At 38.5% G+C, this 25,700-nt stretch overlaps 1 protein-coding gene across 5 annotated transcripts in view; it reads right to left on the bottom strand.

Moving 5' to 3' along the window:
• Positions 1-25,700, bottom strand: part of npas2 (neuronal PAS domain protein 2) — a 44,030-nt gene that overhangs the window by 17,835 nt on the left and 495 nt on the right. The window contains exon 1 of one of the 5 annotated variants that reach the window (XM_063488513.1): positions 7,569-8,087. The exons of the other annotated variants lie outside the window; for them this stretch is intronic. The gene's annotated coding sequence lies outside the window, so the exon portion shown is untranslated. Of the gene's footprint in view, positions 1-7,568; positions 8,088-25,700 lie in introns of those variants that run through there. 5 annotated transcript variants of the gene reach the window in all.

Genomic DNA, 25,700 nt, shown 5'->3' with positions numbered 1-25,700 from the left:
TGGTTTGCCTGCTGAATCCACTGAGCCACTCAGGCGCCCTGTTAGCTTGCCGTTTTAACAAATCAATCAATCGCACCAATGTTAACACAGTGAGAGTTAGCATTTTCTGTAGGACTTGCATTTTCTGTAGGACTTGCATTCAAAAATGCTGTTTTTACTGTGAGGACTTAATGTGTGCTGCTGAAAGACATTAATAATACAGCATGAAACAAATTAACTATTTTCACCTGGCTAGAGTACTTCATCACTTAAGAAGTGTTTTTGCTCAGGATGAGCTCCTCTGACCTAGAAAAATGTGTGAAGCAGACACTTCTTTTGATAACCTGGCCTGAAAAAACAGAGCGCACAGCAGCCACCTTCTTCACACATCCTTTGTATACGGCAATCTTAAACAACATGGAGCAGACGCTTCTTTTATACACCAAACTAAGAACTCACTCAGACGAGCTTTGGACAGCTGCAGTTAAACAGCATGAGATTGTTTTCACTTGCAGACCAATTAATAACACGTCTCCATATAATCTATACATGAAAACATATGTTTTCCCCTTATTGTGGCTGACAGAACACCATGCATCTTCTTAGAAAGCCAGCAATTAAGAGCAATTCTTATATTCCAGACACTTTCCAGTAGGAAAGCAACGCTCATGCTTTCCTTTAACCTTGATTAAAATTGTCCGTGGTTTCATGGTCTGGAAATAAATTCAACTCTGAATCAATTATATTCAAATTATAATTATAGTTAGTGGTCCTTCTTAATGCAGGCAGTCGTCTGTGTTTGTCTTACTCCAAATGTAGCCTACACCGAGTGGCCTCAGGCAAAATTACTAGATATTGCTGCTTCCATTATTTTGCATCTAAACGAGACCCAGAGGGACAAGAGAATCACTATGACTGGAGATATCTGAGTGATGTGTTGCAGTCTTTAACAGCTCACTGCTAAAAAGAATAAAAGTCTCTGGCCTAAGCAAAAGAAAAACGTCTGCATTTTAGCTCACACCCTTTCCTTCTTCATAAAAGGAATCATTTTCTATCTTGGGTTTCCAGACTCTTGTTCCTATAGAGCATATAGGAACACACAATTGTTTGAAGCTGGTGTTTAAGCACCACTTCAGCCTGAGGTAATTGAGCCAGTAACCACTTGCACCCCAGCACTGTTGTAGAAATGTAATTATGTGCATTCCTTAACGGGGAATATATGAAAAGATGATGGGCTAACTTCTGGAGAGGAAATCCATGGATTAATCTCATTCTCAACCTCCTTTATATGCTAAAGTATACATTTCCCCACTGGCATGTTTAGTATCGTAATTTACCTCAGACCATTTTATTCAGTTATTCTATATCATTTACATCAGTGAAATCCTGAAATTCATGCTCTTATATGCATTTAAATCTGATTTAAAGGGACAGTGTGGCTAACACCAAAGACTACTTTTGAGCTGCCCAGCTTTGGAGATATCAGCGTGGGAAATGTGTTCCTCTTCTTGAATATAAGGGAACTAAAAGATGTTTCCCTGCTCTGTGCACCGGTAAATATTGAAACAATTTTCTCTTTTAATAAATAACACCTCCCAACTGTATCACTGCAGAAAAAATGGTCCATCTAGGCGTGACAAGAGGCTTAGGTTAATGGTAGCGTGACATGATGAAAACACCTGAACTGTGATGTCAGCAGGCCCCGTGCACAAAGGTTTTTTTGGTTTTGTTTGGGGTTTTTTATCTGGTTCCATGATATCTAAAAGTAGAGCCTGACGGTACAGATTTTTGCTGATTTAAACATCTTTTTTCTTTCACACACACAAAACATAAACGTGTTTCCCTAAAATTTTCCGTATTTTAGTCCTTGCTAAAATTATATGAGAAATCAGTTTAAAAGAAATCTTGTTGTACTGTTACAACAAACTGTGGATTACTTGTTAATGCACTTGCCGACTCTGGTTCAAATGGTTCTTTTTGTGATGCTCCAAACACATGTCATCGGGGAAGTTGCAGGCTATCCTTTCATGGCTAAACTAAACAACATCAACACTCATAATATGGCTGAAGGGTGTTTCTCCTGTTGCTTCTTTACTTTTCACATTTTTATTTATTAATCCTTATAAATACCAGTACTGGTATATTTGGAAATAGCTAATATCAGCCAATATATCGGCATGGCCAATAAATAGGTCGGGGTCTAATCTACAACAAAGCAAAGGAATAGTATGTGAACTTTCAACTTTGCATGTTTTATATTTGGAGACTATGCACACAGCTGATATTTCAAAAGTGATCACGGTTAAACTAAAAGTATATCACTTATGCTTTGTTTTCATGCCAATCCATATTTTTAAAGATCCAAATGCTACATTTTGCCTTAAATTCAGGCTCTGGTGTTTAACATTTTGTTATGCTATCCTTGTCTGTGTTTTACTGCAGAAACTGCCCTCAGCTTCCTGCAACTGCTCCGCAGTAAAATCCTTCCAGTCCAAAAAGAGTCCAAAACACAGAGCAGCAGGCAAAAATCAAACACTCACCCATAATTTATATTTCTAGTTTGCTTCTTTCCCCATACTTCATGGGCATATATGTAGTCTATTTGTAGCTTATATGAAGCCATTTGTAGGGCGTCAAATGGGTCAGAGTGAGCTAATAAGGTAAGGAACTCAAATTAGAGGCACAAAGCAAGAAGATATTGCTGAAAGTCTTTCACTGCAAAGCAGTAATTCAAGCATTTTTAATGTCACACTTGTATATTGTTGTGGAAAAGGTTCCCATGTTAACAAGCTGACATTATGCTTTAGGTCACCACAAATTTGTTACGTCTTAGCATTAGCTTGTAGCTACGGATGTCCTCTTTATGACACACAAACTTCCATCCCACTTTCAGGTTTCCATAGCTTAAAGTAGTAAAGATTTCCACACAAAGGTATCTAAAAAACACACGAGAAAAGAAATCCCTCTGTATACAGAGCAACCCTCAGGATGAAACTCGAAAGTGTTACTGAAAAATCAAGCTCTTATTTAATTGGGCCAGATTGATGAGAAATGCCTTGCAAAAAAACTAAATGAAACAAAACAAAAAAACATTAGCTACCGCAGAGGGGAAATGCCAATGTTTAATCAGAAACACAATTTCTGCATTTACTGCCCTACTTACTGCCAAACTACTCTTTAGACTGTTTATGCTTTTACAGCATAGACATAGACGAAAAAGATCTTCCTGAATTGTTGACAAAACAAAAAAGCTGAAGTTTGTATAGCAAGCAACAGAAATTACCACTCATAAACTGATCTACTGTGTAAATGTCCTTTTTTTCTTCGTAAGATTAAAGAGAAACACACTGCATTAAGAATCACCTCATGCAGCTTTAAATGTATCTTTTCTCTGCACAGCTAAAATAAACCTCACATATCCATCTGCATTCTAGTACTGAGGTTAAACCACACCTCGCAAGGTCAACAGCTAAAAAACATCCGAGTCTCGTTACACTCGTGCCTTCGGGTACTTAAAACCCTTTAAATTGAAACCTGAGCTCACTTCGCAAGGTGGTACACTGAAGTTCAAGTTCATGATGAACACTGTATGTAAACAGGCTGTAAAAGAGGCAGAGACAATGACAATGGCCATGAAATAGTTCATTTTCTTCGTGAATTCTTAGCGTGTAGACTTTGTATTGCAGTTTAAAAGAACTCTCCACCCTCAACTATAGCTTGTTATTAGGTTTAATATGCTCCATCTGTGCATTTAATTTAAACTTAATAACTATTATCACTTTGAGATTAAAATCATTTATGTCCACATTTGAAACATTTACAACCCTTATTTTCATTTCAGATGTGAGTCGGTGAAGCTCACTAATGGCTTTAATGAGTAAAAAAGCATGCCGGTGTCATGCTGTTTGCTGAGAGCTGAGGACCTAAAGTACTCCTCTACTGCAGTGAATGACATCTAAAAAGCTCTCGTGTCCTCTCCACTTTTGCTTTTTCACCTTTAGGTGGGTATTTGTGATGATGTTTAAAACACTCAGGTCATGAGCTGCAAACACATTCAGGCAGGATGGGTTTTATTTTTTTCATTTTGTAGTTTTAAAACGTATGAGATGCTAAGGAACTTTCATATTATCTGTGGATCTTTGGATTACCCTCATGCAAAAGCAGCAGCAAACTGGTTGTTTTTGATAGCATCAGAAACTTTAATACTGGCTTGCAGAAGGCATGGGCGCGTGATGAGATGAGAGATGCTGACAGTAGATATTTCTCTGTCAACAAAAAAAATACCTGTTTGACATCAGCGCTAGCGACACGGGCAGCGAGCATGTGAGCTTTAAAGATTTTCTGTCATGTGATGTAGAATAGATTTAATTAATATTTTCCTATATTGATGGCATGCACATACTGCTAGTGTGTCATTGTCAAAGTACAGCTTGGTTAAATGTTATTTTCTAAAATCACAAGTATATAGGAGCAAAACTCAGTATTTAATTTGTAAGGCAAAAGACCAGATAATGTGATAAACTGTATTTAACTGATCAAGAGCTATAATTTTTCAACTTATACTTTATTTCACAACTTACAAATCAGAATTAAGACTTGCAAAGTTAGCCTGCATTTGAACAGATAGATAGATAGAATTTTATTTTGAACATGCAAATATAATTGAAATAACAACAGAAAAAAAAAACAAAAAAAAACTTAAAAATCATCAAGTTTTCATGTATATATCTTTGTCTACAGAATGCGTGTGCTCGAACAGATCTAATAAATAAACACTTAAACTACAAATTTTGAGTTACAATCAAGAAATTAGATTGTAATGTTAACAGTGGGGCAGCTCTCTCTCTTTAACGTGTAAGACTGGGAGTACTTTGAGATTTGAACTAAATCTCCAAAAATTGCATTTGTTGAATTTAGTTAACGAATCTGATGTATCCATGGATTGTTTCACCCTCTGATTTCTAGCACAATTCATAATTCGACTTAAAATGCATCCCTATTGCCCACTACTTTTCCATCCATAAACAAGAATCTAGCAAACCTTTGCTAACCATTAGCATAGTAATGAGCATTTGCTCATTACATAAAAAACTAACAAAACTAACCAATACTAATATCAAATTAGCTCGGAAAATCAAATCCCTTTAAATATTAGCTATCAGCTATGACTGTTTTAAAAACTACAAAAAAAACCCCCCAAAAAACTGTAAATGCATTGTCTAGGTTTGAAAAATTAGGCCATTTCGAAAATGCAAAAGCTGCAGTATATCAAACATGGTAGCTTGAGGCTAACAGACGGCTACAGAAAAATGTTAAATCCCTCCTACTGGGTGATATATTTTTTAACAACTAAGCCTTTAAATGCTATTAAGGTATACAGTAATGCCTTATTTGGGCAGAGCTGGTTTGACAGACAACTGCATGGTAACACAGCAGTGTTAGCGGTGTTAGCATTAGCTAATTAGAGACAGCGAACTGTTTCTCTCAATGCACCACTGTTAGTGCCTTTTAATCAAATTACTTTACATATAATGTGGTCTGCTATGCAGTATTAACAACCCGACCAAGAAGCCTGCTCCAATACTCTGTTAGCACTAATTAAAAGGTATGTGTACGGCCTTTGCTAATATACTAGCACACTAACCTCTTGTTTGATTAAAAACCCAAGATGGGGGCACCATTGCTTTATCTGTCTTATATACAGATTTTGCTAAATGCACAAAACCTCTTTAGAATGCAAACAAAAAACATAATGATGTAATAAAGTAGCTACTTTCAACTGATCCCACATTCACAAGCGGTCACCACAGTAGATAGCTCCGCATGTTTTAGCATTTTCACACCAGATGCCCTTCCTGTCTCAACACCAAGGGGAATTGTGTGCTTTTCCCGGGATCAAACCTAGAAAGCAGTGCACTATGGAGCTACTAGGAAAAATCTGTAATTAATTCAAAAGGACATTAGCTAGGAAATACAGACTGCACGGTAGTCACCCACCAGTGGTTATACATTTACATTATGCTGTTACAAGTGAAAAACATAGACATGCTATTAACATATAAATCATTTGCTCTGCCAAAAATAATCAAGAATCTGGTTCCCAGATTGAAAGGTTACAATTAAAAAAGAAAAAAGATAAACCACGGCTCTGAATAACCAGGACAACTGTGTCATGATAAGCTGAGTAGGCCTAATGACTCACAAAAGTATTATATATAACTTTTTGCAACCCTGGAATAACACACAGGAAAGTGAACCAGGCAACAGAAAAAGTCTGTCTGCAGGTTTTCTGACAGCCAACACCATTCCCCACAACTACTCTGGTATTCCACACAGAAAGCTGTTCTGTGGCTCTGGCGCTGGACGACTACTATCTGCTCGTCTGCAGGTTTAAACTGTCTGACCACATCCACCTGCATCTGGGTTTGAGCTGACAGCTCAAGCCGTCAGGTAAACACTAACTGGGCTTGGACAAGCTTTATTTCAGTCAGTGTGGAAACGTTTTTAACATGTATCTAGGTCTTGCTGCTTAAGCCTAGATTACATAAAATCTGAAATAATTTGCACAGCATTTACCCTTTTCTCATTTGCGTCATGACTGTACAACATTTATATTATTGGTTATTTGAAAGCTTACAACCTCACCACCATTTATCAAACACACGTGTAACGCTGCATACTGTACGCACAGATGAGCACATGCAAACATGAACACTCGTTTCAAAATGCATTCAATAACATATAAAAACGTTTTTCTAAATGTGTCGTGTTATGATTTCCAGTGTAGGTGTAGCTGCCTTTAACTGATAAGAAAGCAAGGAGCACTTCAACTGGCTGCAAACCTATAAATGAAAAACAGAGGAAAGGCCACTGACAGCCCTCACTGACCCTTTAACTTTCCAGTATGTACAGGGTAAATAAATAGCATTGCCACACTTGATGCAGACTCAAACAGTGGAAATGCTTTGCTCTAATAAGAAATTCCTTTCAGTTGCAAATAATTAAATTAACAAATAAATAAATAAACAAAAAGCCCTTAATGGACTGTGAATTCGAAGACCTGTGGGTTTGTCAGAGAAATATGAACTCCAGTAGGCTTAAAGCTGGCAGGTTGGGTAACATCAGCCTGACCCTAAGCCTGCTGAGAAATTATCTAAGCATACATTTTCCGGTGACATTTAACATTTTTCTTTGTGGCGTCTTAGAGGAAGCAATGACGAAAACCCCTTTGGTGTTTTGCCCATTAATGTCATCATCGGGGGCACAACGGGTGGAGGGAAAAATAGGTTATTTCAGCCTTGTAACCAGGGCACTTGATGACTCTGAGCTGAAAACATGTAAGCAGCATTCAAGAGCGCTAACGCTGTCAAACATACGGACACCTGGACTTTACCCAAACCAACCAAATCAGCCTGCGCTCCGTCTAATAAACATGCGGTCGCCCACCTCTCCTTCATTGGGAAAAGAGTCCAGTCGTGAACTTTGATGATATAAAACGGAGTAAGCGGATGGCAGCAGCCTATGACAACATTTTGCGCTTGTCTGTCACAGTGACGCGAAACTGAAAGCTTAAGTTAAATCTCACATACCTTGAAAACAGGTCTCCAGCAGAAATCCGAATCCACACTTAACTTTAACCAAACTAGTCATTTTTAAAAGAAAAAAATGTAAAAACTACAGCATAGCAGCCGAGCGCAATCAGCAGCCTCTGACTAACCAGGCGAGAGCGCTGAAAGCGTTAAATTGCATAACAGCGCCTTAAGTTAATAACGTGCTGTTATTAATCGCCGGTGAGCTCTCTGCGGCTTTGACAGTCCTAATTTATCAACAACAGAGGACCAAATTTCTGATTCGTGGCTTTTTTTCTGTAGTTGCGGTCTTTCTCTCTCTCTCTCTTTTTTTTCCAGGGTCTGTACTCCACATCCTCCGCTGGCAGCGGCTTGTAAACAGGACCGAGTGGCTGAGAGCAGAGAAAGTAGGTCAGCTGGTAGCTCAATACTCGGGTAACGAAGGCAGCAGCAGCATAAGCAGCAATGCTGTGCAACACAACCGAAAGAAACCTGCGCTGGTGACCGGGAAGGAAGGGGGCAGATTGCAATCTTTAACACGTGCTTAATGAATAATAACAACCCACTAAAATGTCATTAGAGCGACGCAAAGAAGAGTAGATTTGTAATGTGGCTTTTGCACCGCAGTTTTCCGACTGTTTGAAACTGTGAAGCCTACCGAGACTTGGCCATAGGAGCCTAACCTTTAATCTACTAAGATATAGCTTTACATTCACAAGAAGGAATCTATAGGAGGGGGTGATGGCATGCTGCAAATTGACCTTACAGGTACTGCTGGTATATTAAGGCAAATCACATGGGCAGGAGGACGTGGTGAACGGTGCCTCCTCCCTGCCAGCAACACGGAGCAGATTAGCCTGTCTGACCCTGTTTATAAGTTTATAAACCATTTATTTAAATCTGCAGGTTGAAGGGAGGCAGGCCATACAGAAAGATGACAACACCTCAATGTATAAGCAAAACAAGAAGCTGTAGACTTTTGTTTTGCCCCCCCTTAAGTACTTCCCCATACACTTCCTATGTTGTTGTTGTTGTTTTTTTTAACAACTTCCTGGTTCCCTTCTCTCCTCAGCTGAAGTCCCAAATGTGGGTCAGCAGTCTACATGACTAATTTCAAGCTTTAATGATGGACAGCCTCCAAGTATTTTGTGTCTGTCAAGTGGCTTCACAAGCAGCTACAGATGTGGGCATGTCGAGAATGTTAAAAGAACCAAAGAGAGCATTTACATGGAGAAACTATTTGGAGCGTTAAAAAAATGAGGCAGGTTTTACTGTAGTACGCCTATATGACTGTCACAGTCATATCAGTAGTTTATCTAATTGTGCTATTTGGACAAAGCCTATCAGTACACCAGCCATTTTAACCAAGTCCTAAATTTTATTAACATGACATGTATGGATGGCTTTTGTATGGATAGATGCCACTTAGTCTACGTGGCTAAAGCCACGATTTCACTGCTACTGAAAATAATTTACTTGATAAATGATTTCTAATAACTTAATGGTAGGTAGACTAATTAGTTATTTTGTTTCCCTATGACATTTCTGAATGCACCTTTAATTTTTAAAGATGTTTAAGATCTTTAAAGATTAAAGACCAGAATCTTAAAAACAGTAATCGTGAACAATTAGGTGCCAAATGTGTAAATGTGAGACTCTTTTTACACTTATACTTTCCCAAATATCAAGCTCTACTGTACTTGTTAGCAACATAGATGGTTTACATTATTAACTGCATGTGAGGCTTGCTTACTCACAAACAACTGAGGAGACCATATTTTGGATTATATAGACAATGTTAAGTAAAATAATAACTAAAAAAAACACAATTTTTCAGTAGGAAATAGCCACATCTTTGATTGCACTGATGTGCTATCCTTTCCTTCTTATTTAAAATACTTTGGGTTGCATAAATATGTTTCTTTAATGGCAGATCTTGTAATCAAGGCCAGTTCTCGTGTGAATAAAGAGCACAGAGCACATGAGAATCAACGTTGTCACCTGTTGTGCCTCATCTCATTAGAGAGTGAGTGTCAACTGCTTTGACAAGTTAGCCTTTGACATCAGAGAGCCTTAAGTGCATGTTCTTAATTAGAAAAATGGAGCTTTTCATAATGAAGAGTGTGAGTGTTGACCTGTGAGTGCCAGCGTGTACTTTGAAGAGTTTTTGCTAAATCCATTTAAATCAATAAAACAGAGCAACTTGTAAAATGCAAGAAAATATTAAAAATTTGAGGAGAGAACAGTTTCAGGAAAATAATCTGAACAGATGACATGAAAATCTTTACTTTGTTTTCTATATTTTGTGGGTCCTTCTGGGTTCTCTTTTTCCCATCATTGCTTTTAAAGCATACATGTTTTATTGCTAAGGTGACAACAAAAGAAAAACAATGTTTTAACCCAGACAGGAAAAAAGTATTTAAAATTTTAAAAAAAAAACCCATGGACACATAATTTCAAAGTCAAAGCCAACCAAGCGTCTGCTTCTGGCTCGGCCGGTCGTCGTGATGTTTTTATGATTTGAATTTCTCTCCAGATGTCCCTGAACTCCAGACGCACATTTGAGGCCACGGTAGATATGCAGACCACTTGTCTCAATGACCATCTTAATGTAATGAGTCACATTTTCCACACAGCTGATGCAGCCTGCAGCTGTTGTAGTAGTCCCAATTTCAGTGACTGGCTCATGAGGTGGTACCAGGATGATGCCAGTTTTGCCAGCCAAGTTATACGTGAAGCCTCTCTGGAGACATAAACATCCTCCATCAGGTGATTGAACCTTCTTAACTGACTCTTGAATCGTTGGCATGACACCGCTGTGATTTGTCAGTGCTAACCAACCTTGAAACTAAAAGCCTTGTACCACTCCTCATAGTGGCTGCACCACTGCAGCTACACAGTTTCACACACTTCTTGCACACCTAACATCTGTTTAGTTTGTGCAACATCCTCAGTCCTGCACTTATGAAAGTGACTGCAGAACTGCTAGGATATCTGCAGAACCCCGAAGTATCTTCTATGAATAAAAAGATATACTATTTAAAAAAAATAAATAAAAATAAAACACAGCAGAAAGAACAGCTTATTTTGACAGGTCTGCATTACTTAAAAGTAAAGTTTGTAACAGTGCATCCAACAAAGTGGAGGGCACAGTGCACCTCTGACACCCCCATACTGCACTGAGCAAATTCAGTGCTTCAGTGCTGTCCCTTTCTGTGTTACTCCCATAGTGTGATCACACTGGTTGTTCTAGTTTCTGTCACGACTGAGAAACTTGAAAGTCAGGTAGATGACAAATCTGGTAGGTAGGGCTGGGAAGAGGTGAACTGTCCTAAAATTTTAGTCACTACCTGTTGTAATTAATGGATTTATTTATGTTGTAGAAATGTAGCCGATCAAGTCGTAGAGCATGCAGCACAGCTAATGTGACCTAATTCAACCTTGGGGGAAAAAACGAAGTGCTGACAAGTTGAAAAAAAAATAGAAGAAAACATAGCAAGAATGATGTATTGTTAATGTATCCCGAGGAACCTATCGTTAATGCAGCCATCCCAAAGAAGAAACAGCACGATTTACATGTTTGCGATGGCTCAACTTAAACAAAGAAACTATGCAAAATGCGCTGTGTACTAACGCAAACCAAAAACGGAAAACAAAACTATACGTGTGCAATCTCAGCCTGCTCAAGAACGAAAGAAAGCGAGCAAAAGTAAGAACAAAAGGTTTGTTACTGCAGATAATTTTGATGGTTTCTGGAGGCTTAAGTCACTTCCACAAAAGTACTAGAATAAAATGTACTTTCACTTACAGTCTGGCAACAGTAAGAAGCAAACCGATGCACTTCAGACTAAAAGCATGAATAATAGTAAATAATTATTAAAAGTCAGCTCAAGCATCAACTGTATATATGCCTCTAGAAACTAGATTGCAAAATATAGGTTTGCTTATACTGTGATCAGACCTGTAAAAGACACTTCTCTCATATGAGATGGTGAATGAAACAGACAGAAGTCCTGGAGGATAAATCAGTCACGAGGAGTTCAAACAACCTACAATTAGACCACACAGAGGTATTCAGAGGCTTCATGGGGTTATGATTGGTAAAAATCTACAAACTCCATCCAGAAATCATGCAAATAGAAGTTAATAAACTGCACACGGTACACTCAGATTTACCCATCTGTCAACTCTGAAACTGTGATGCCCTAAAAGGTATCAGAAAAAAAAGATCCAAAGTCAGAGAGTACTTTTTCTTCCCTAAACAGAGTGCTTCACTTTAGGATTCCTCCACCACCTAACTCCTGTTAAGTAACATGTTTGCTTTGTCTCTTAATGCTCCAGTAATTTTTTCCTCAAGCTTCAGTAATGCATACACAGTACTGGGACTGTATTTTTCAAAGGTCTGACACTGTAAGTTCTGAAGCTCTCGCCAAAACATTTTAGAGCACAAATACTTCCAAATGTGCCCCTCCATGGATGAGTAGTGTTGGTGCCAAACGAATAATGTTCTTTGGGCTGATAGAGCAAATCTAACAAGGATGTGGCGCTCTGACCTAATTACCACCACTGCTGTGTGTAGTGGCTTAGTTTTAAGGATGACAGTGCTGGTCAATCAGGTCTGGCGGTTGTTTGTCTTGACTGGGCAATGATTCCCAGAAATGTTTCTTAATGACTTTGGTGAGCCCTTGACCTAATTATATATAGATTTAGTCTTCTGAAGATTCTCAGAGTAAACTGCAATAGTATATTTTCAATATACTGCAAAACTGGGCCAAAATGGCTTTTCTTATGTAATTCTCAAATGTGCTGAATTTAGTGCTAATTAGCAAATGGTAGCACGCTAACATATTAAAGTCAGTTAAACATATGCTGACAGTAGCGTTTAGCTCTGAGCACTGCTGTGCTATACTGCAGTCCTGTTTGCATTGTTAACTCTCATATAAAGTGATGACCACTATTTACATATTTAATGACATGTTAACACAGAAACTCCTGACACCTGTTGTGTATTAAATGCATAAATAAGTCAGCAAATGAAAGACTTTCAAATAACTGAAAACAGCTAAAGATCTGTGTTGTCTTCTTATTTCTATAGCATACTCCATGCACACTACACACACATAATAGTACCAAAGCATTGAGCAGATAGTACAGGATGCCAGACTGATTATATAGAAACATTCTGAAGTCCATTGTTACCTTGCCAGCAACCAACAAGACATCTAAGATTCATAAAGATCTCCCACATTTTACTGCATTATTCACCATCCGCCTACATAGAGATTAGTGCCGCTCTTTTTATGTAGGTCATGCTATTGGATAATGAGATGACATTTAGTGCTCATAAGCGGGCGTCACTCCATAATGAAGTCACATCATTGCGTTCTTTACATGCTGCACCTTTTTCCAGACTGCTTCCAGCTTCATCAGTGAAAAATGACTATTTGTATAATTACTCAGACATTAAGCCATATTGCCTCTTGCTACATCTGTGCTGCTGGTATTGATGATGTCATTGTGGCCCTCTGCTGAAGCACTGACTTTCATTAATTAGACGGTGGCACTGCTGTTCACTCTGTGTTCCCATGGTAACAATGTGTAGTGTCTACTTTCTCCCAGCCAAGCCAGCTATGCCCATCAAGCTGCCGGTTTCCATTTTTCTTCTGGTCGACGAGATTTCTCATACATAACTCAGGAAGTCATTTGTTATACTGTTGACTATTAATAAAGTGCCAAAGCAACCTTGCTGGCTGCATGCTTTGATTTCTCCTTACAGCAGTTTTAACTCACTCTCAACTCACAACAACAGATGAGATACACGCTTCAGGACTGCTACGCAATAAATGTACATGTTAACCTGAAGTTTAATACTGGCATCAAGGTTTTCCAGCATGTCACTGTTAATTTTACAGTATATATGCCAAAAATCTACACAGTTTAATACTGTAAGTACACATGTTGAAACTGCTCTTTAGTGCAAATATCTAATCAGCCAATCACATGACTAAAACTGGGCATGAAAACATAGTCTGATGATGATCCGCTAAAGTCAAACCGATCATCAGAATGGAAAAAGAAATTTGATTTAAATGGGCCAGAGAGGTTGCTGTGAGTATTTCCGAAACTGCTGATCTACTGGGATTTTTCCACAAAACCATCTTTAGGGTTTATAGAGAATGGTCTGAAAAATAGAAGTCTCCAGAGAGCAGCGGTTCTCTGGGGGTAAATGCCCTGTTGATGCCAGAGGTTACAGGAGAAGGGCCCAAGCTACTCAAGCCGATAGGAAGGCAGCATAACTCAAGACAACCACTCATCACAACCAAGGAGTGCAGAAGAGCATCTCTGAATGAACAACAGATCCATCATTGAATATATGGACTATAGCAGCAGAAGATCACACAGCGTCCCACTACTGCCAGCTAAGAACAAGAAACTGAGACTACAATTCACATAGACTCACCACATTGAGCAAAACATGCCGAGTCTGACGAGTTTCAATTTCTGCTGCAATATTTTGAATTTAGGGTCCGAATTTGGCTTAAACAAAATGAAACACTGGGACCCCATAGTACCATTTGAGGATTGTTCAAACACCACAGCCGACCCGAGTATTGTTGTTGACCTGTTCATCCATTTATGACCACAGTGCACCCATCTTTTTCATGGCTTTTTCAAGCAGGGTAATGCACCATGTGGCAAAGCTCAAATCATCTGAAACTGGTTTATTGATCGTCGCAATGGGTTCACTGTACTCAAGTGACCTTTGGGAGGTGATGTAACGAGAGATTCGCATCATGAATGTGTAGCCTAAAATCTGCAGTGTGATGCTATCATATCAATATGGAGCAAAATCTCTGAGGAAGGTTTCCCGCAGTTTATTGAAAAATTAAAGGGGTCCAATCCAGTACTAGAAAAGTATACCTAATAAAGTGTATATTATAAGCCACTGCATTGCCAGTATACTAACATTTATTGCTTCCATAATTAATATTTTTCTACTGTAAAATAAAGTAAAATATACCTCTAAATACACTAGTCTTTCTGATCAGCCCTGTGTCAATATTTTCATGTATCATCTTTCTTAAACTATGATAAACTATGGTCACTTGCTTGGGTTGCTACAGGAGTTTTCACCTAATTTTAAATTTCTTTATATGGACTGTGTGCTCGGTGTGGCACACAGTGACTTGATGCAACACGAGTAAGTTTATTTTCTGACTCAAATGAAAATAACACTGCAGTAAGACGGGACAGTAGCTTTCTGTTGCTATTTTTTTAAAGACATCATCATTGACACTTTTCTGCTGTGTCGACCTACACCACCATGTTGTCAGTGTGCAACAGTTGCTTTCGTTTCAGCAGAAATTTGTTAGTGTGGGCTCAGCTACAGGCTACAAACGATTTACCTCAACGCCACTTGTTAAAGAAGAACAAATGAAAAGAATTTCAAGACATATGTGGCTTAATTCTTCAAATAGTGAGCTCTGTCTCACAGAAGGAAGAAAAATCACATCCGGAGGTGATGCTCAATGACTTTTCACACCGTGTAATTGAGTATAGATGGAGCACCACGGCTAAAGCCTTAGAGCTCATTCAAATGCATGAAATGAAAAAAGGAAAACATTAAAGAAACAATTCATTATGTCCCTTCTCGGGAGAGTTTTCCCACAAGCTTTGCCCATCACCACCAAACAGAAGCTCCACACTAATCCTGCCCCAGGCAACAGCTGAACCCCACTCTACTCAGAGCAGCCTACTCAGTGCAGTTTAACACATCCACACCTGTGGGGGGGAAAAAACTGTTCTTTCACCCTGTTTTTCCTAACTGCACCTGTTAATGCACCTGTTGAATAATCAGCTAATCAGCTAAGAACATGAATCCTAGTTCACATCAACCTCACAGCTACTAATTCACAACTCACAACCAAATCATTTGCCATCAACCTAGTCAACCATTAGTCAACCTGCATATTTTATGTAGATTTTCTTCTTCATATATTCCACGTTTACTTTTTGGTAACACTTTAGTCAAAAGTGCCTTGTAATTACACATTCACCACACAGCACAGAGTGTGTGGTGAATGTGGGTGGTCGCATCCTTTCAATGAGAAAGCAGTCCCATAAAACAAACATCCTTTCACCAGGTAGATCCACTCTCAAATTTTCTTATAATTATATTCTTTCAACAATTCCAAATGAATCATAGTTGCTCCAAGCCTGTTATTGTCTGCTGCTGCTGCTCAGGAAAAAAAAAAAGATGCAATTACCTAAGGCAGTGTGAGCAAATATGTGGGTCACCATTCTGGGGCATGGGTGGAAAGGGCAGCGCAGCTCTTTCTTTTCACCACTCAAGCTCGGATCCCAGGTTAGATCTTTGATTAGATTCCCGACTCATTCTTAAACATCGCCTCCAAATGAAGCATTTTTGAGCTGTTCACCCGAACGTCATTGTTATGAATTCACCAGTGAGTGTTTATGAAACTGCAACCGGCCCCTCTGTTATGCACAGACTCTGAAGTGAACTTAAATAGCCTTTCGCAAAGAGTCCATGGAAAAAATGACCTTATGTCTCCATTCCTATCTATTGCTGTTTCATTTTCCTGGTTATGAAACGATGGCTTCCATATCTTCAAGGCTCTCCTCCTGAGAGCACGCAAACCTCTCTTAAGTTTCACAGAACAGTAGAAAGCAGCTTATAAATTATTCTCTTTGAGGAAAGACTAAAACACACATTGAATATTGGCTTCCTCTATGGCCAAATATCCATTCTGCCTAATTCTTATTCTACCGAAACAAAAAGCAGTGGACTGCAGATATTTGATTCGATTATTTTTGAGCTACATGAAAATATTTCATGTTATTTTAGGCAGTTTAACATTTCAGCTGAACTACAGGATACAAAACCTGCTCATCGTGCATCTTTTATTCATCCGATGAGTGGTTTAAAAGTAGTACAAATGTTAACACGTAATCACGATGGATGCTCAGTCAACTGAGAAAGTGGATTAATAACATCTACATTATTAATGACAGAAGGCTGGATCATCAGAAGTCTCTGGAAAACAACTCGCATAATGACTAGTTTTCATATTTTTATGTTTTTACCTGTGATGCTTCTTTCCTACACTACATTTGTCTTCTTGGACTTCTTGGAGTAGCTGTGCATGCCACGCAGTTCAGGTGCAGCTACTTTAGCTTTGTTTACCCTCTCTTTTTGTTAACTTTCTTCTGACTGGCTGCACCTCGCAAACAAAAGAACCTTTGGCTTAAAGGGATTTCTTGTACCTACACTGATTTTAATAACTGAAATTCCACCATGTTTATTGTGAGCATAAACCTTTGTTACAGTGTATACGTGCAAATATGAAAAGAAACACAACTGGTTTTCTCTCTATCAGACAGCTAAGCTTAAAGAGGCCATCGTATCTGAGTGGAACTGTCTGTGCACATTACTCATGCTTTAATGTAATAATAATACATGAATCATGAAGTGTCCTTCAGGAAACCTAAAATCACTGCTAGCTCTGTAAAAAAAACAGAAAAAAAGTCTTTTTGGCTTCCTCTTGATGGTGGAATAGAACTTCCTGTAGATTTCCATCAATTTTATCATATCTTTCTGTGTTTCTCTTAAGATGCACGTGCACTCACCAGCTACTTTTTTAGGTACACCTGTTCAACTACTCGTTAATGGAAAAAATGTAATCGGCCAATCACATTTATACATGTAGACATGGTCAAGACGACCTGCTAAAGTTCAAATCGAGCATCGGACAAGGGAAGAAAGGAGATTTCCAGTGAGCGGAAATTTTCTGGGTGTAATGAAGAGGTGTTTCATTACTCTGGGCAAAAATGCCTTGTGCCCTTTCTTATGCTACTTTCCACTGTTCTGTGAAACTTGTGCCTCTTCTGCATACCAGGGTATGCATCTCTGATCAGCAAACTGAGGCTACAATTCACACAGGCTCATCAAGGATGGTAAAGACTGGGAGAAGACTGGAAAAATGTTGCCTGGTCTGATGAGTCTTGAATTGCAACATTTAGACGGTCGGGTCAGTTTGGAGTGAAAACAACATGAAAGCTTGGATGAGGTAATGAATATTGTCCAACCACTTATGGCCACAGAGTACCCTGATGATGGCTTTCAACAGGATAATGTCTCAAAACTCAAATCATCTCAAACTGACTTCTTAAACGTGACATTGAGTTCATCTTGTTTTATCTGTGCCATGAAGAATTAAGGTGGTGCTGCATGGGAAAGGGAGTTCAACCCAGTACTAGCAAGATGTACCTAATAAAGTGGACAGTGAGTGAATATCAGTAAAAAAGTTTAAACACTTAAATTAAAAAAAAAAAAAAAACCTCAGAAACTGGAAAGTTTTAGTAGGAAAGTGTAATAAACTCCTTGGCTGGACCCAGACTAAGAATGAAATTCAAGTATCACAGCACTATGTGAACTCTCCAGTTCGCCATCAGTGGACATGTTCAGGTTTTGCCCCATGACATCACAGATTACATATGGCTTACTTAACATTAAAGGAAGAAAGAAATGTGTGTGGGAGGGCCCTTTTCATTTCACCATCAGACCTGACACGATCTTGTTGTGACTCCACTAAATCAAACAACATTGTAATGCACATGCAGCCAACACCCTCAACCGGAGATCTGAATCACTAGATCTAGGTCACACACATACTGCGCGGCCCATTTTTCTTCTTCATCTGACACACAATGTGTGGCCACACCCGATTCTTAAACGTAACCTTTTGTAGTGAAGCAAGAATAAATGTTACATCCTGTGAATCAACTATATTTTAGAGACACACGGGGGGAAAAAAGCATTTATTTGTAGACAAAGCACACAGTGTATCACTCAGATGATGATAACAGCTTCTAAAAGAACCTCATTTATGTAGATCCTCACTCCTTTGAATGATGAAGTAGCATAAAAGCCTTTCCGAAAGGTCAGTATTAGTGCAGTGTCACTGAGGAGCTCTCACACACGTTAGTTTCAGGTAAAGTCATTTCATGCCACAAATAAAAAGAGAGGAAGCAAATTCACATAATGTGACTGGTCTCAGTGCCAGAAAAAGGAAAGCTTTTTCTTTTTATAAAAGGAATAAATAGATTTGAAAAAGCCAAATGTCTTAATGATGGCGTAATGGCTCTGAGCCTGCAGCTACTGAGAACAATCACTGTGTGCTTTAGAGCAAGAGATCAGCGACACCAGCAAGGCCGATGACGTCAGTAGAGGCAGTTATATAACTGGTGCTGAACATTTTGTCTGTCATAGTTACAAGGCCAAAGAGGGTGACATGAATACCAGTCATACTCTCAGGAGTCATGTGCAACATAGTTCCACTGGCCAAAGGAAGCAAAAGGCAAGCAGGCCTCGGTATAGAAGGGTATGGAACAAAAAGGAACGGCTCTGATTAATGATAACAGTCTGCATGTCTGTCTTATGTCTGCTCTTACGGCTATAAATGCTTCCACATTATCTTCTTACTGGAGATTGATCAAGTATTCACAAGTCTAAAAATTCCCAAACAGCACATCAGACCAACAGGTCAAAAGAGTCTAAAGATAATAAAACAGAGAAAAAAAAGACTGGGATGTGTGCGGCTTTGTCAGCTGCAAAGTTCGATAAAAAACAAAAGCAGTCTGAACAAACACTACAAATATAAATTATTTAGACATACACAGTAGGCCGCACAACATTATCAACAAATAAAAGAAAACAACCTGAAAAAAAATCATCATTTAGAGAAGTTCATAATTTAAAACTGTCAGTTTCACTTGGTATTAATTTAATTTAATGGAGACTGTTGCTTCTAGCGCCATAGAAGATAAACCCTGTAGCAATAAATGGTGCAGATAAACAGTGGCTTTTGGCCTTAACCCAAATACTGCTACACACTGTACTGACACCTCTGCCATCATTGATTATCCTTATAGGCCACTTTCTTAACTGAGTCTTTTATTGATTTTTAAACAAATTTTATGAGAGGAAATAAGCAGAATTCCACAGAGTCAGTGTAACAATTTCATTATCACTGTCACAAAAATATGCCAGCACTGATATCAGGAAATGACAAGGTGTGTGCCATGTGGTTCCATGGACCATTTAGTACAAGCTTTCAATTGGAACCATTTCTTCCTTCCCATCAGGAGTCATTGTTCTCTGAAATATGTTACCTAAGAATCAGAATTACCGGACAACAGCGATCTAAAGCCAACAAATAAAGGCTGTGGATTGGCCTTTAAAGGGTAAGCATCACTTCAATGTTTTTATAATCATTTTAACTAAGTAATTTGACTGATCTTTATTGGACAATACACATTTCACATGCATTCAAAGTTGCTAATTATAGTTGTTCGCCTATATTTGATTGTAAAGCTAAATTGTGGCTGCTTTAAAGCCCGCTGTCTGCAGGGTAACATCTGCAACAGAAAGGCTCTGAAATATTCTCTGCCCAGCTGTGACAGATGTTACACAGAATTTGCAAAGAGGCAAAGACACTTACTTCTTACACCAACCATAACCTGAGAATCAGTGCCATAGCAAAATCATGTAACATGGAACTTGAGGCAAAGAGTGGAAATAAAGTTCCACTATAAATAAAAAAATGCCTACACAAAGGAGCCGACAAGTTAATGTGTTTATGTATTTTCTGGCAGCAGTCCATTTTTAATAGCATATGGTTGAGGCAAATACATAAAAAAAATAAACCGCACTATATATATATTTTTTTTTTTTTAAAAAGCACAATCTCCTGCCATTTATTACTTTAAATTAATTTTATACCTGAGATAGCAATATCTCACTCAAGGCCATAGTGCTTTAGAGAATATCGGCATGGCTGTGGCCTTGTCCCTGCAAACCATTCAGAGCTGTACTAATATTCAATAAACAGCACTCACTCTTGTGTGATATTGCTTGATTAAGCTGTCTCAGACCAAGGATGATGCCCTCTAGTTTGATAGTGAATCACTGAAGCAATTTCCCTGGTTCCAGCTTCTCAAATGTAAGCCTTTGCTGCTTTTTTTCCAGTTTGCACCCAACTTGGTTTGATATAAACCATAATTGTGGTTTTTCTATATTTTTATTAACCAATTATAATTGGGCCTTAAAAAACAGCCCTATTTGAATTTTAGGATTATAGATTCTGTACAGATTTTACCATTAAAACATAAACATGTTTGCTTCAACAACAATATTCAGCTACTGTAGCAAGAACCACTAATCTGAAAAATTCAAATTCCATTATAACTTTAAGATATAAAATTCAGTCAAATTTCAAGAAGTTTGGAGGGGTTTTTTCCCCAAGTTCAGCTGCAAAAGCCAGCTAACACCTTGATGAAACTAATCCTCATGGGGACAATCCCAGGAAGAGAAGACAACGAGTTATGTCTGCCACAGGGGATAAGTTCATTAGAGTTACCAGCATCTCACATTAGAGACAAAATCATTACTTCCCAGAGTTCAAGTAGTGGACACACATTAACACCAACTATTCGGGTGAGACTGCGTAAACTGGGCCTTAAGGGTTGATTCCTATGGGTTACCAATTCCAACAAGTAATAAAAAGACACAATAGGACAAAGAAATACCCTGAATGAACCAATGAAAAACTGCATTTTGTTCTCATAAGTGTAAATTTGAGATTTTTGGTTCAAACTGCTGCGTCTTTGCAAGACTTTGCTGTTGACAGCTGTTGGAAATTCGTTCAAAATTAATGGCAACACTGCTTACCCAGCAGAGCTAACACAACATCATGGTCTGAGCTCAGTTTGTTTGTCATTGTAACAAAGATCCAAAACACATCTCCAGGAAATGAAAGGCTATAACTACTAAGAAATAGAGCAATAGAGCGCAACATCAGAAAGCTCAGCTAACAGAAAGCTGATATGATCTGGGATAAGATGGACATCGGGGTCAGCAAGTGCACAGCAATAAAACTATTCCCTTTGACAACTTCACTAGACTAGGACACCAAATTAAGAATTCAAAGGTGTTGGTTGAGCAAGAAATTCTTGCTCTTTGGAAGAAGGTGGTTCAAGACTTTTGCACTGTACATGTATCTAAATCAAAAAAAAAATTTTTTTTCCCATAAATACAACCGACTATAATAACATTGTTGCAGAAATGCTGTTGTTTGTGTTGTGGTTTGACTGAGTTAATTACTTCTTGTAATTGGCCCCATTGTCCATGGGTCACTTGGTTGTAAGATTATGGTCATTAAACTTTAACTACAGTTGAACGAAGTTCCTAGAGAAGCCACAGCGATTTCAGGTTTACTGAACTTCCTTAACATTCAGCTCTGTCCTAAACAAGGTTATTATAGTTAACTAAAACATAAAACTAGATGTGAAAAAAATAAAAAATATAAATATCTAAATTTTAATATAATATAGTTAAAAAAATAAACTAATTAATTAAAATACAATAATAATAATAACAACAATTTGACTGACACTTTAAATTAAACTAATTTCTTTTCTTTCTTTTTTTTTGTTTAGGACAGAGTTGGCTGTTGGGGAAGTTAATTAAACCTAAAATCACTGTGGCTTTTGTAGGAGACAAGTGAGCCATGGACAATGGGGCCAATTATGAGAAGTCTCAGTCAAACCACAACACAAACAACAGCATTTCTGCAACAATGTTGCGATAGTCAGTTGCATTTATAGATTTATAGACTGTGAAAGTCTTTAACAACCCTTCAATTCTCAATATTTTGCTTCCAAGGAGCCAGCCTTTCTTATAATTTTTGGATTTAAGTAGCAGTTCTCCAGGCTAGGAAGGGTTTTTCAAAGAGGAGTCATTTCTCTTGTTAATTCATTACGTCAATTCACACTGAGACAATCAAGCATAAAAATGGACCTAACTCAAAGGATGACCCAGTTGTGTTCTCACATAACAGACAACTGAGCAAATAATCAATTTTAACAAGTATCTTTAGGAACTTTAAACTGTTGAAAAACACATTTTCTTCCCATTTCTTTAGGTGAATCTATGAAAAAGCAAAACATAGCACATTTTCAACTGGAATAATATTGTTTTTTACACTAACAAAATTATTCCCGAGGAGCTGTTAGCTGTACAAAATTGGCATATCTCAATTTGTGTCCTTAAAAGCTTTTGAGAGAAATGAAAAAGTAGCGGGCAAAAGAAAAGACTATCCAGGGCAGATGAACAGTATCTAAAATTCTTAAGAAACATGAAAGAATTCAGCAGCAGCAAAGACTTGACACGGGAACTGACAGATGCATCTGCTGTTCGCTGAAGCCTCAGAAATGGCTTCAGTGAATAGGGAGAAAAGGCTGAGATGTGCCAGATTACACAAGAACTGGACTGAAAATCAGTGGCAACAGGTATGATGGAGAGATGAATCCTACTGTTACTGATATGTACAGAGGAGGTCAGGAGAGAGGTGCAACAGTGAGGGTCTGCAGCCATCTTCAAAACACAATCTTATTAAAATTGATGGAATTATGACTGTGTGTCAGATGTGTTGTATTTTTGTTGTTGTGCAACTTTTTCCACTGATAAATACGTCTTTAACCATTAAAACCTGTGAGGTCAAAACTGATTTGCCAGAACGATGCTTTTCTTTCCGCAGTCATTTATTTGTGCTGTTTTCTTCAACACACACTTCCTGTTTGTGTTTAATAGTGTCACAAAAAAGCTGTTATCTTGACTCACACGGGACAAAGTATCTTGCTTCATACACGTCTCCTCTGGGACAGAGAGCACGCAAAACACTTGAAACAACAAGAGCTGTCGTTAAACGTTGGTAAGAAGCAGTGAAAGTCTAGCTCTGATGGAAATTACAAATACTCTGAATGCCTCTTTCATGTAGTCAGGGAGCCTGTTTCCCATCTCTCTCAGCTTTTTTCTGTTTTATTACCTCGAACTTACCTATTTAAATGTTTTGGCTGCTGCTCTGTCCAAGTACGCATGCCTCTGTGGTGCTCATGTCTGCTTTTCTTGATGTCTGTGGAAATAACTGGCTAAATTAAAGTCTTACATTGTATTTGTATGCCTTCTAGTTTTCTGTGGAAGATTTTAAATTAATATGGTTTGTTAAAGAAAAAAGCAAAACACCGTAATAAGACTTGAAGTAAATGTCAGTACTGAGACAATAAGGCCAAAATGAGCTAATCACACACAAAAAGGTGACACCTCCGGTGTTCGGAGGTAAGCGGGACTTGGTTATTTGCAACCTCTGATCTATTAATCAACCTGTTGTGAAATTTCACGCCATTTCATGTGTGTTTGTGATGAATCATCATGGGTTGAACATTCAACATTCATTCTATGTGGAGCGCAGCTCTGTTTTCTTAAAGAGACAGAAAGCAGGAGGAGTCCCTTTGCTGTTACGCAGACCTACGCCATTTGTGCATGCCCAGTCACACTAAGCAGCTCTAGCAATATTCAGACTAGCTTTCAGTTTAAGCTTGCAGGACATGGCCCAGTAACCTACTTTCCCCACAACATGCTCTGTAACATCAGAGAAGAGGCTATGTGTCATCAGTTAACTAACCTTCACCACAGCATAGTTTCAGCAAAGAGATGAAAGAAGAAAAAAAAAAAATCACAGACACTAATCACAGTTATATGTCAGGACAGAAATGTCCACAAGGCCTCATGCTCAGTTTATACTTAAAGGTGAAGTAAATCCTGATAGAACTTATAATATAACTTATATTCCCTGCATTTAAAGGTCTCCAGGGGAGGAGACTACAACTAAAAAAGACCACATGAAGAAGATTAGAGAAGAAAACTTTCAATTTGAGAGCAGAAAAGTCTCAAATTGCCATTCCACTGAGTACAGGGCAAGCTAATTACATTACAATAAATGTTGGTTATAAAAAAACAAACAGATGTGTAACATTTGTGGCAGCATTTCTCAAAACTCTGAAATCCTTGTTTGACTCGAACACATCTTAGCAGAACCTTAGCAGATTGGGTTTCCCTTTTTTCTTCTGTGCACAGACTCGTGTATCAGGTAATCAGCACTGTAAATGGTTAAACCCCACTACCTGACACCCTCAAACCAGTCTTCTGGGTTTTTGGGTTACCACACACAAAAAAACCCGAAACACCCACACAGTCTGACAGCTGTGTCAGTGGTGCACAGTGCACTACTGACACAGCTGGTCCAGGCTCACTCTACATTTGTTTATCACCCAGAGGCCAAATTTTTTAGTCTGACAAGTGGTGGATGGCCTTCTCCATGATACCTGTCAGTTACTGGAAGCTGTAAAAGGATCGTGATTGACTCCTATATACTGTTTTCATAGTGGTAGACCTAATGCCAAAAGTGGAATCCACCACTTTTTCTAGCTCACCGTGTAACAATGTTCTGATTGTCCCATTTAGCAGCAGGATTAGAATTGGCTGAAGGGAGAAGAAGACAGCATGAGTCATGAGGCAGGCCCAAATGTTTAGCAGCACGATATAAAGAGGAGCATATGGTGCAATGAACAGCCCAGTTCAGTCAGTCATGGAACAGCCTCATCCTGCCCCGCTCAGCTGTCAGCACACATCCTCATCACTGCTCATGGCTCCTGGGCCAACCTCAGCACTGACACAGCAAGCTGGAAAAATGGCACAAGCCTCAACACGAGTGTAAGTAGATGGACACACAGGATAATCTTTTAGACTCTGACAGCAGCACACTTTGGAGCAAAGAAAAAAAACAAAAAACAAAATGCCCCGGATCCCTGGCTCTGGGTTTTGTTTCGCATCAGGTCCCCGAACTACAGCCGTCACTGACATAGCATCAGTCATTCAGATCAGACATTCAGATGTATATCAGAGCTGATTTTACTAGGACAAGTGTCTTGGCTTATCAGACTCTAGTTTGTTTGTCTGTTCGTGCCAATTAAGCCACATTCATATTTCATTCCTCATATTTCAAATCACACACACACACACACAGACAAGAATCTTCCTTTTTCAGATGGAGTCAAGTGTCTCCATATGGAAAAAACTAACATCAGGATTTCAGAGCTAGGTCAGCACATAGGTTCCATTATACAGTAGTTACTGCACTTACTGAGATTCTTACACAGCTTCCCACAATACAATGATTATAACACATACTAAAGGACCAAGACTTTCTTCATTTAGTAAACAGAAATTAAAAAAAC

The sequence above is a fragment of the Pelmatolapia mariae genome, linkage group LG10_11, assembly GCF_036321145.2.
Source record: "Pelmatolapia mariae isolate MD_Pm_ZW linkage group LG10_11, Pm_UMD_F_2, whole genome shotgun sequence".
In the NCBI taxonomy this organism is placed as follows: domain Eukaryota; kingdom Metazoa; phylum Chordata; class Actinopteri; order Cichliformes; family Cichlidae; genus Pelmatolapia; species Pelmatolapia mariae.
The sequence above is the reverse complement of the archived record's forward strand: the minus strand, read 5'-3'. Positions and strand labels throughout refer to the sequence as shown.